The sequence below is a fragment of the Triticum dicoccoides genome, chromosome 1A, assembly GCF_002162155.2.
Source record: "Triticum dicoccoides isolate Atlit2015 ecotype Zavitan chromosome 1A, WEW_v2.0, whole genome shotgun sequence".
Taxonomy (NCBI): domain Eukaryota; kingdom Viridiplantae; phylum Streptophyta; class Magnoliopsida; order Poales; family Poaceae; genus Triticum; species Triticum dicoccoides.
In genome coordinates, this window is record NC_041380.1 from 240,592,487 (window position 1) to 240,604,747 (window position 12,261).

Consider the following 12,261-nt stretch of genomic DNA (forward strand, 5'->3'; position numbering starts at 1 on the left):
CTAGTACGGTCTAGCCTAGGACCAACACAGTACCGTCGTTGAGTGTTTATTCAACTTTGCACATCTGAATTGATTATTGTTGACCCTTTTTGCTACCATATTATAAGCCTTCCCAGCTCCACATACATCTACGTCGTGCATTTGACTCTCCCTGGTAATCGCTCTATCCAAGCTTTGAGAGTTTTGACTACAACGGTTGCTGATCACCACCTGCTGCTTGGTAAAAACTGGTAAGAATTCGAGATTCGCTTGACGGATTTGTGACTGTCCACCACACCATCACCACCACTTCCTAGTAGTCTGTAGGATCATATTCTTGTGTGTTTTTATTGCTTCTAACCATGGCAGGATCACAATCCGACGACACTGACTGGGAGAATATGAAAAACAAAGAATTACATGATAAGTTTCAGCAAATGATGACTGGACAGGTGGAAGATGTGCTAAATAGATTTAAAGAGGCCATGGAGAAGATAGATGGCATTGAGAAGGCCTTCGAAACAAAGCTCGATAACAAGTTTAATGAATTGCTCGCGCGTCTTCCACCGCCCGCTGCACCTGTCGCACCTCTACAACAACAACAACATCGTCTTCCAAATCAAGTGGGACAAGCATAGTGCGTTCCCATTGAGCCTAGTCAAACTTGTGGTGCTGCTGTACCTACTGTTGGTGCTTCTGTAGCTCCTGCTGCTACTGCAGAGGTGGAGGACCATTACGAGGATGAGGTTGATCAAAACCAGAACTACGTGCAACCACCAGCACCACCACCACCAGGTCGTCCTCAGGTATATCATCGCAACGGTAGGGCTGCACCACCACCTGAGGTACGAGATCATGACCTTTTTCCTAAACTAAAGTTGAATATTCCACCAGTTGAGGGTAGATATGTTCCTGATATATATCTTACTTGGGAGTTAGAAACTGAACAACGTTTTACATGTTTACAATATCCCGAGGAGAGACGTGTTCTTGTTGTTGTTTGTGCTTTCACTAGTTTTGCATGTGTTTGGTGGTCTGAACATTGTAGATTATATCCTATTCCAGCTACTTGGGCTGCTTTGAAAACTGCTATGCGTACTCATTGGGTTCCACCATATTATCAATGTGAATTACTTCAAAAATTGCAGCGTTTAAGACAAGGAAAAAATTCTGTAGAAGAATATTATCAGGAATTACAAACTGGCATGATTAGATGTGGTATAGTTCAGGAGAATGAAGCTATGCTTGCATGTTTTATGGGTGGATTAAATAGAGAGATTCAGACCATTTTAGGGTATAAGGAGTATACTAATATCACTCGTTTATTCCATCTTGCTTGTAAAGCTGAACGTGAAGTGCAGAATCGACATGCATTGGCGCGAACTAACTTTTCTGCAGGTCGATCTTCATCATGGACACCACGTGCATCCTCTACTTCGACAGGACCAACACCTACATCAGGTGCCATATCTAGCCATGATACAAGAAAGCAGGCACAACCACCACTATCTGCCAAGAGCACCTCTGCTAGGGCTGCGCAGAGCTCTTCTTCTTTGATGGCATCAATAGGGCACACAAGTGATATCATTTGTCGTCGTTGTAAGGGAAGAGGACATTTTGCGAGAGAATGCAAATCTCAGCGTGTGATGATTGTTACTGAGGATGGTGGGTATGAGTCCGCTAGTGACTATGATGAGGAGACTTTGGCTCTTATTACACATGAAGAACACGGTGGAGATGATTCTGATCATGAGACGCAATACATGGCTCCTGAAGATGCTGACAGGTATGAATGTTTAGTTGCTCAACGTGTTCTGAGTGTGCAGGTTACACAAGTTGAGCAAAATCAGAGGTATAATTTGTTCCATACAAATGGAGTTGTGAAGGAATGTTCTGTTCGCGTCATCATAGATGGAGGGAGCTGCAATAACTTGGCTAGCATGGAGATGGTGGAGAAGCTATCTCTCACCACAAGACCACATCCACATCCTTACTACATCCAATGGTTCAACAACAACAGCAAGGTTAAGGTAACACGTATTGTTCGTGTGCATTTTAGTATCTCTACATATGTTGATTATGTTGATTGTGATGTGGTACATATGCAAGCATGTTCCTTATTACTTGGTAGACCATGGAAATTTGATAAAAATTCTATACACCATGGTACAAACAATCAGTATACTCTTGTTCATAAGGATAAAAATATTACTTTGCTTCCTATGACTCCTGATTCCGTTTTGAAAGATGATATTAATAGAGCTAATAAAGCAAAACAGGAGAAAAATAAGAGTGAAAATCAGATTGTGGCAAAAGAATTTGAGCAACAAATGAAGCCTAATAATAAACCATCTAGTGTTGCTTCTGAAATTAAATTGAAAAGTGCATGTTTACTTGCCACCAAATCTGATATTGATTATCTAGATTTTAACAAATCTGTTTGCTATGCTTTTGTGTGCAAAAAGGCATTATTTTCATTCGAGGACGTGCCTTCCTCTTTGCCTCCTGCTGTCGCTAACATTTTGCAGGAGTTCGCTGGCGTCTTTCCACAAGACGTGCCACCGGGATTACCACCTATTCGAGGGATTGAACATCAAATTGACTTAATTCCCGGTGCATCATTACCCAACCGTGCACCATACCGTACCAATCCAGAGGAGACGAAGGAGATTATGCGTCAAGTACAAGAACTGCTCGACAAAGGTTATATACGCGAATCCCTTAGTCCTTGTGCTGTTCCTATCATTTTACTGCCAAAAAGGATGGTATGTCGCGTATGTGCGTTGATTGTAGAGGCATTAATAATATTACTATTCGTTATCGTCATCCTATTTCTAGGCTAGATGATATGCTTGATGAATTGAGTGGCTCTACAATATTCTCCAAAGTTGATTTGTGTAGTGGATACCATCAAGTTCATATGAAATTGGGAGATGAATGGAAAACAGCATTTAAAACTAAGTTTGGATTATATGAGTGGTTAGTCATGCCTTTTGGGTTAACTAATGCACCTAGTACTTTCATGAGATTAATGAACGAAGTTTTACGTGCTTTCTTTGGACGATTTGTGGTAGTTTACTTTGATGACATATTGATTTATAGCAAATCTTTGGAGGAACATTTGGAACATTTACGTGTTGTTTTTAGTGCTCTACGTGATGCACATTTGTTTGGTAACCTTGGAAAGTGCACCTTTTGCACTGACCGAGTATCTTTTCTTGGCTATGTTGTTACTCCACAGGGAATTGAAGTTGATAAATCCAACATTGAAGCTATTGAGAGTTGGCCACAGCCCAAAACGGTCACACAAGTGAGGAGTTTCCTGGCCTCGCTAGTTTCTATAGGCGTTTTGTTAGAGATTTCAGCACCATTGCTGCACCTCTCAACGAGCTTACAAAGAAGGATGTGGCTTTTGTTTGGGGTACCGCACAGCAAGAAGCCTTCACGGTATTGAAAGATAAGTTAACACATGCTCCTTTACTCCAACTTCCTAATTTACATAAGACTTTTGAGCTTGAATGTGATGCTAGTGGAATTGGATTAGGAGGTGTGTTATTACAAGATGGCAAACCCGTTGCATACTTTTCTGAAAAATTGAGTGGGCCTAGTCTGAACTATTCTACTTATGATAAAGAATTATATGCTCTTGTTCGGACCTTAGAAACATGGCAACATTATTTATGGCCCAAGGAATTAGTTATACATTCTGATCATGAATCTTTGAAACACATTAAAAGTCAAGCAAAACTGGACCGTAGACATGCTAAATGGGTTCAATTCATTGAGACTTTCCCTTATGTCATTAAACACAAGAAGGGTAAAGAAAATGTTATTGCTGATGCATTGTCTCATCGTTATACTATGCTATCACAACTTGACTTTAAAATATTTGGTTTGGAGATCAATATGTGCATGATGCTGAATTTAAGGATGTATTGCAGAATTGTAAGGAAGGGAGAACTTGGAACAAGTTCGTTCTTAACGATGGATTTGTGTTTCGTGCTAACAAGTTATGCACTCCAGCTAGCTCCGTTCATCTTTTGTTGTTGCAGGAGGCGCATGGAGGAGGATTAATGGGACACTTTGGCGTCAAGAAGACGAAGGATATACTTGCTACACATTTCTTTAGGCCAAAGATGAGATGGGATGTTGAGCGTTTTGTTGCTCGCTGCACTACATGTCAAAAAGCTATGTCATGACTCAATCCTCATGGTTTATATATGTCTTTGCCTGTACCTAGTGTTCCTTGGGAGGATATATCTATGGACTTTGTTTTAGGTTTACCTCGAACAAATAAGGGGAGGGATAGCATATTTGTTGTCGTGGATAGGTTCTCGAAAATGGCACACTTTATACCATGTCATAAAAGCGATGATGCTGTTAATGTTGCTGATTTGTTCTTTCGTGAAATTATTCACTTGCATGGTGTGCCAAATACTATTGTTTCAGATCGTGATACTAAATTTCTGCGCCACATTTGGAGATGTTTATGGGCTAAGTTGGGGACGAAACTGCTTTTTACAACTACTTGTCACCCCCAAACTGATGGACAAACTAAAGTAGTCAATAGAACATTGTCCACTATGCTTAGGGCTGTTTTGAAGAATAATAAGAAGATGTGGGAAGAATGCTTTCCTCATATTGAATTTGCTTATAATCGTTCATTGCATTCTACTACTAAGATGTGCCCTTTTAAGGTGTTAGAGAAAATAAGTGATATTGCATATAAACTTGAGCTGCCTGCAGATTTTGGGGTTAGTCCCACTTTTAACATTGCATATTTGAAGCCTTATTTGGGTGAGGAAGATGAGCTTCCACCGAGGACGACTTCGTTTCAAGAAGGGGAGGATGATGAGGACATCAATACCATTGTTACACCCACAACCCCTGCTGATATACATACTGGACCAATTACTAGAGCTCACGCACGCCAATTAAATTATCAAGTACTTTCGTTTGTTGGTAACGATTCTAATGTTCATGAGAATATGATGCTGCATAAATTGGATACATTTGTTTTGCTTACAAATGAAGGGCCTGGCATGGATAAGAGGGATGAACACTGGAGCAAGACCAAGCATGGAGATGATGGCATGCACAAGGGGATCAAGAACGAAGTTACAAGTGATGATTTCAGGACTTTGAAGCCACCATAAGGAGTGCATGAAGCCTTGGACGAAATATACAAGATGCCACTTCATAAATTTCGTCCAGAGGCTATTCTAGGTGCTGCATCACCTTATTTTTGGGCCAGGCCCATGTAATTTCGAAATACTTGATTATAGGCAGTTTTTAGAGTCCGTATGTGTGGGGAAACAAGAGTTAGGGTTAGTTTCAGACCCCTCCTCAAAGGGCCACGAAATTCCCCCCTCTCTCCTCCGTATATACAACACTTAGGGCATCGTTTAGACTTTGGGTTTTGTTTAGATTAAAGTTCGCCATAGCTGCAACTTCACGTACTTCATTTGTGTTCGATGACCAGACAAAGGCGTCATAGAACCCCACCTTGATCAAGAAGAGGCAATGGATATCGTTTCGTCCCCAAAGATGGGACGTTCCCTATCGAAACCATCAGGCTTGTTGTGAGAAGCTCTGGTTTGTGAGAAGCATATCCCCAAACCTGCCCCAAATGGGACAAAAAATTTACCATGGCATGTTGATGCCGCTCCATGACAGCATGCCAAGTTTCATGAATTTCAGACGAGCTCTGGATTTACTAGAATTTAAAAATCAGGTATCTCAATGTTTGCGGAAGAGTGACCATGGCAGGGCGTTTGACATTCATTCCCATTTCTTGCATGGGACCTAAGAATGCAACCAAGGACAAACATTTGATTTTGCAACCCGTTTTTATGGACGGAGCACGTGCATGTAGTTAAATTTTGAATTATGCACATAAATGCCTAGAAAACTCAATTAACGTATAAAAATGTCAAAACGATCCCCAAAAAATCCAAAATTTAACACGACACTCCTATTGTTCTATGTTGACACGAGAAATTTTTTGAAAGTAATAAGAGGCAACATATATCGCTTCGTCCCCCAAGGTGGCACGTACCCGACTGAAACCATGAGGCTTGTTGTGAGAGAAACTCTGGTTTGTGAGAAGATTATACCCACACCTGCCCCAAATGGGACGATATTTTTACCACGGCATGCCGCTGCCGTTCCATCATATAATGTCAAGTTTCATGAATTTCAGACGAGTTTTCGACTTACTTGAATTTTAAAACCATGTATCTCAATGTTAGCGGCCAAGCGACAGTGTCAACGTGTTTGACATTCATTCTCATTTCTTCCATGTGACCTAATGTTGCAACCAAGGACAAACATTTGATTTCGCAAGCCGTTTTTATGGACAGAGCATGTGCATGTAGTTCAATTTTGAATTGTGCACATAAATGCCTAGAAAACTCAATTAACGTATAAAAATGTCCAAATGATCCTCGAAAAAATCCAAAATTTAACACGACACTCTTGTTGTTCTACGTTGACACCAGGAAAAAATTGAAATGAAGAAGAGGCGACGAATATCGTTTTGTCCACAAAGGTGACACGTTTCCCTAACGGAACCATGAGGCTTTCTTGTGAGAAGCTCTAGTTTGTGAGAAGCTTGTACCACAACCTGCCCCAAATGGTACAATATTTTTACCCCAGCATGTTGACGCCATTCCATGATAGCATGCCAAGGTTCATGAATTTCAGATGGGTTTTGGATTTACTAGAATTAGAAAAGAAAGTACCTCAACATTTGCCGGAGAGCCACAGTGTCGTGGTGTCCGAAATTCATCCCCATTTATTGCATGGGACATAATCTTAAACCCATGGACACATATATGATTTTACAACCCATGTTGGTTCAATGGACCATGTGCATGTGCTTTAATTTTGAATTGTGCACCTGAAATGGCTAGAAAACCAATTTAATGTATAAAATTTCCAAACAAACCCTGAATAATTCCAAAAAATTTACGATGCACATATAGTTGCATATTCACTGCAGATAAAAGGTCTAGCAATTCAAACATCGTCCATTACCGTTGTGACCCCATTATGTAATACAATTCAAGACGAAAAATCAAGTAGATCCCACACAGTTTATTATCACCAACCATGTGAGATGCAGCACAAAATATCTTGGAGCACCATCGGATTATAGTGCGCATATAGCTTACGCGAGAAGGTGTGACGGCTACAGTCCACAGCCCGCTCTGAATAAGGGACCGTGTTTGATGACACTTTGCACGCCAGTTTTTTCGCTGAAGCGATTCCAAATTATTGGCTTCCGCGGAAATATCTACCTCCCCGCCCCCTCCCGCTTACCAAAAGCCACATTTCCCCTGTTTACGCCTTCCTTTCCAAGTTGAAACCTTCACTCCTTGCTTGCAGCGCCGCCTCCTCACCGGCGACCCTCCTTCACGCTGCTCGGCCTCGCCTATCCAGACAGGTAATCCACACCTGACCCCCATCCTCCTCCTCTTTCCACATCACACATGCCCCGACCGCCGGCGCGAGCGCGACACCTTCCACCCAAATCACCGACCCCTCCACCAAATAAGTGCCACCCTAAGCCATGGTGCACGCAGTATAGCCAGGATCTCAAGGAGCATTTGGTAGCAGAGAAGCAAATCGCAGCCGCACGCATGGATGTCGTCGCGATGGCTGCCATTCGTGCCGACCACCAGATCTTGGAGGAGCACCTCGTCGTTGAGGCCACCGTGGATGCCTCGCGCGCCGACACCGCGACGCGGTTGGCTGCTTTAAACGACAGTTCATGGTGTTTTCTCGAGGCCACCGTCGGTGCCTTCGATGAAGACTACGAGGTGTTTTGTCAGCGTGCATGTGCTTACCTCATCTCGAGAGCCAGCGGGTTGGTGCCCGAAGCGGCTCAGGCAACTCACCACTACAACGAGGGCACCCACGGAGCGGAGGCCTCACCCTCTTCCATGTCCAAGGAGCTAATCATCATCGATATCTCCGACAATGAGGAGTAGCTTGTCTTATTAGCTCACTATAAGGACCCATGTTCAGTTTGCTAGCTACTGCCTTTCCTTAACAAATTCTAGTGAATTGTGCTATCTACTTTTACCATGCAATCTTCTACTCTAGAGTATATGTTCTATATGTCGTGCAATGTGGTGTTCAGTTAACTGTTTGGTTCAATTCTGCAAATGTGATGTTCAATTCTTTAGGGTGCAATTTTCCAAGTTGTCAAGCATGCTTGGTTTGGTTAGTTGTCTGATCTTCTATTAGGAGTATGTTATATTGTGCAATGTGGTGATCAATTAATGTTTGGTTCATTTGTTGTGGTGTTTAGTTAACTGTTTAGTTCAATTCTGCAATGCGATGTTCAATTGTTGTGGGTGCATTCTGTTATTGTATACCATGTGAGAAATAAATCGAATTTGGCTGTAATAAATACATGAGAGACAAATACAATTGCTATATTTCCAATGTTTTAAGCATGCTTGGTTTGGTTAACTGTCTGATCTTCTATTAGAAGTATGTTATATTGTGCAATGTGGTGCTTAGTTAACGTTTGGTTTCATTTGTTGTGGTGTTTAGTTAACTATTTGGTTCAATTCTGCAATGCGATGTTCAATTGTTGTGGCTGCATTCTGTTATTGTATACCATGTGAGAAATAAATCGAATTTGGTTGTACTAAATACATGAGAAACAAATACAATTGCTATATTTCCAAGTTGTTAAGCATCCTTGGTTTGGTTAACTGCCTGATCTTCTATTAGGAGTATGTTATATTGTGCAATGTGGTGCTCAGTTAACATTTGGTTCATTTGTTGTGGTGTTTACTCAACTGCATGGTTCGATTCTGCAATGCGATGTTCAATTGTTGTGGATGCATTCTATTATTGTATACCACGTGAGAAATAAATGGAATTAGGCTGTACTAAATACACGAGAAACAAATACAATTGCTATATTTCCAAGTTCTTAAGCATGCTTGGTTTGGTTAACTGTCTGATCTTCTATTAGAAGTATGTTATATTGTGGAATGTGGTGCTCAGTTAACATTTGGTTCATTTTTTGTGGTGTTTAGTTAACTGCATGTGCATGCTCCGTTGTCTAATAGCATATTATTGTGCAATTGCAGGAAGCATTCTAATATTTAGGTTTTTAACAATTTGGTCTTGCACATGTAGGTCATGCTGTCAGAGGTTTTGACCCATTGTTCGACCCTTTTTGTATATGGGGAAATGAGTTGTCCATGAATATCAATCAAGTGAAGAAACTCAGTAGATTGTTAGGATAAAGAAATTAGCGACACAAAACAACAAGATCTTTGTCTGCACAATGAAGAAGACATCAGTTCACTACAAGATGGTACTAACTATCATACCTTGCCTTTTTTATTCCTTTGCCCCATTTCCAATATACAGAAGATATTTATGCACATCCTTATTTTCAGGCCTTTCCAAAGCAGTTAACTGATGATTACCTCTCAAACACCTCTATGGTCAGGAGGCGAGAAAGGTTTTCATACAACACCCATGGTTAAATATTGAAGTGTTTCTAAAGAGGACGAAGGACAGACGGTCAATCATCCACAGGCACTGGCCCAAAGTTGCAAAGACCTTCAACATGAATGAAGGATCAATATTCTCCTTCTGCTTTAGCAATTTTCCAGATGAGATGCATCTATTTATATACCGTCTATGATGCTAATTTCGAAATGTTCTACATGTTGCATGTGAAACTTGGTGATGGTGCAGTTGTGTAATGGGGTAGCTGAGTGCTGAAGCTATATCATGTTGTACTCTGATGTATTTCAATTATGAAATTTTGCTTCCTTAATATGGAAATGAAATATATTATGTGCTTAACATGAATGTCAATTAGATTAACAAATGGATTATTAATTATAGGGCAATTAGCCTACTAATTGGGTTTTGCTATTGCAAACGGTTATTGAAAAAATACCATAGGTGATGACCTCAGGCAACGCACACAGTTTCTAGGAATAAACCGTGTTGGATCAATGAAGAATCACACATGACTTTGTCTTGAAAACTATTTGCGTTAGGTCACCTTGCGCAAACGTTTACCACATAAAAACTGTGTGTGACGGACAACCTTTACCACACAGTTTCTTCTTCGGACTGTGTGTGATGCATTCAATAACGCCAACGATAAAATTGTTAATATCGTGTGCAATGGCAACGCTATGACAAATGATTTAACGGGAAAAATTGTGTGTGATGTACCTGTGAATGGTTTTCCTTGGAGCGACTGTGTGGGATGTACATACGAACGGAAACGTTTAGCGGGGACTGACTGTGTGGGATGTACTTGCCGGTCGCACACGACCTCATTTTGCCGAGCGTGTGTGCCATGAGGGCATATCCCCGACGGTTTCTGGGTCATGTGGGAAGGACCCCCCTATCACCGTCACTCACTAGGCGACTGTTCCAAATGCCGTCGCGGAAAGTGCTTAAAACCGTTTGTATAGCACCAATGCGTACCAGTGCCAGAAGACACCTAGGAGAATTGGAGTGCAAGTCATAAGAGCCACGAGGCGGCCACAAGGGTGGAGGGTGCACCCAGGAGGGTAGGGCGCGCCCCCCTACCTTGTGGGCCCCTCGGTGACCCACTGACCTAGATCTTCCTCCTATATATTCACATATATTCCAAAACCACCAGAAGCATCCACGAAAACACTTTTCCACCACCGCAACCTTCTTTTCCCGTGATATCCCATCTTGGGGCCTTTTCTGGCATCCTGCCGGAGGGGGATTCGATCACGAAGGGCATCTACATCAACTCTATTGCCCTTCCGATGAAGCGTGAGTAGTTTACAATAGACCTATGGGTCCATAGCTAGTATCTAGATGTCTTCTTCTCTCTCCTTGATTCTCAATACCATGTTCTCCTCGATGTTCTTGGAGATCTATCCGATGTAATCTTATTTTGCGGTGTGTTTGTCGAGATCCGATGAACTATGGATTTATGATCATCTTATCTATGAATATTATTTGAATCTTCTCTGAATTCTTTTATGCATGATTTGATATCTTTGTAATTCTCTTCGAACTATCGGTTTAGTTTGGCCAACTAGATTGGTTTTTCTTGCAATGGGAGAAGTGCTTATCTTTGGGTTCAATATTGCGTTGTCCTTTCCCAGTGATAGTAGGGGCAGCAAGGCACGTATTGTATTGTTGTCATCAAGGATAAAATATGGGGTTTACATCATATTGCTTGAGTTTATTCCTCTACATCATGTCATCTTACTTAATGTGTTACTCTGTTCTTCATGAACTTAATACTCTAGATGCAGGCACGAGTCGGTCGATGTGTGGAGTAATAGTAGTAGATACAAGCAGGAGTCGCTCTACTTGACACGGACATGATGCCTATGTTTCATAATCATTGCATTAGATATCGTCTTAACTTTCTTCCTTTCTATCAATTGCTCGACAGTATTTGGTCACCACCGTATTATTTGATATCTTGAGAGAAGCCTCTAGTGAAACCTATAGCCCTTGGGTCTATTTTCCATCATATAACTTTCCGATCTACTATTTTGCAATCTTTTACTTTCTGATCTATAAACCAAAAAAACCCCAAAATATTTACTTTATCTTTTGTTTAGTTTTATCTATCTCAATCAGATCTCACTTTTGCAAGTGAATGTCAAGGGATTGACAACCCCTTTATTGCGTTGGGTGCAAGTGTTTGATTGTTTGTGCAGGTATTGGTGATTTTTGCGTTGTCTCCTACTGGATTGATAGCTTGATTCTCTAACTGAGGGAAATACTTATCTCTACTTTGCTGCATCACCCTTTCCTCTTCAAGGGAAAAACCAACGCAAGCTCAAGAAGTAGCAGTATGCATCAAATTCTTCTCTGAAACCTGCACGAACCATGAATTGACCCAACGGCCATTCGCAAGGTCGTACTTGACCTTCCCTTGGTGGTTCAAGATCTGGCTCATGTATCGCGAGCCTCGGTGCTTGCTTCCTCAAAGAATTACCTTGGTACATTTTCCTAAACATTTTTCTTCCTCTGAAAAATTTCTAAAATTTTTAGTGACTCAAAATAAAAGTGAACCAAACTCAACAAAATTAAAAGCAACTACTCCTACAAGTGTCTAGAGGCTATATCATGCATCAAAACTACTTTGGACCATATAGATTTGACATGCAAGCTCAAGAACAGGGTCACCACAGCAGCAAAAATTTGCAATAAATAGAGCACTAGAACAAAAACTAATTGGACCAATGGAGAGGTTACATACCAAAGAACAATCCCCCAAAATAGTTTTGC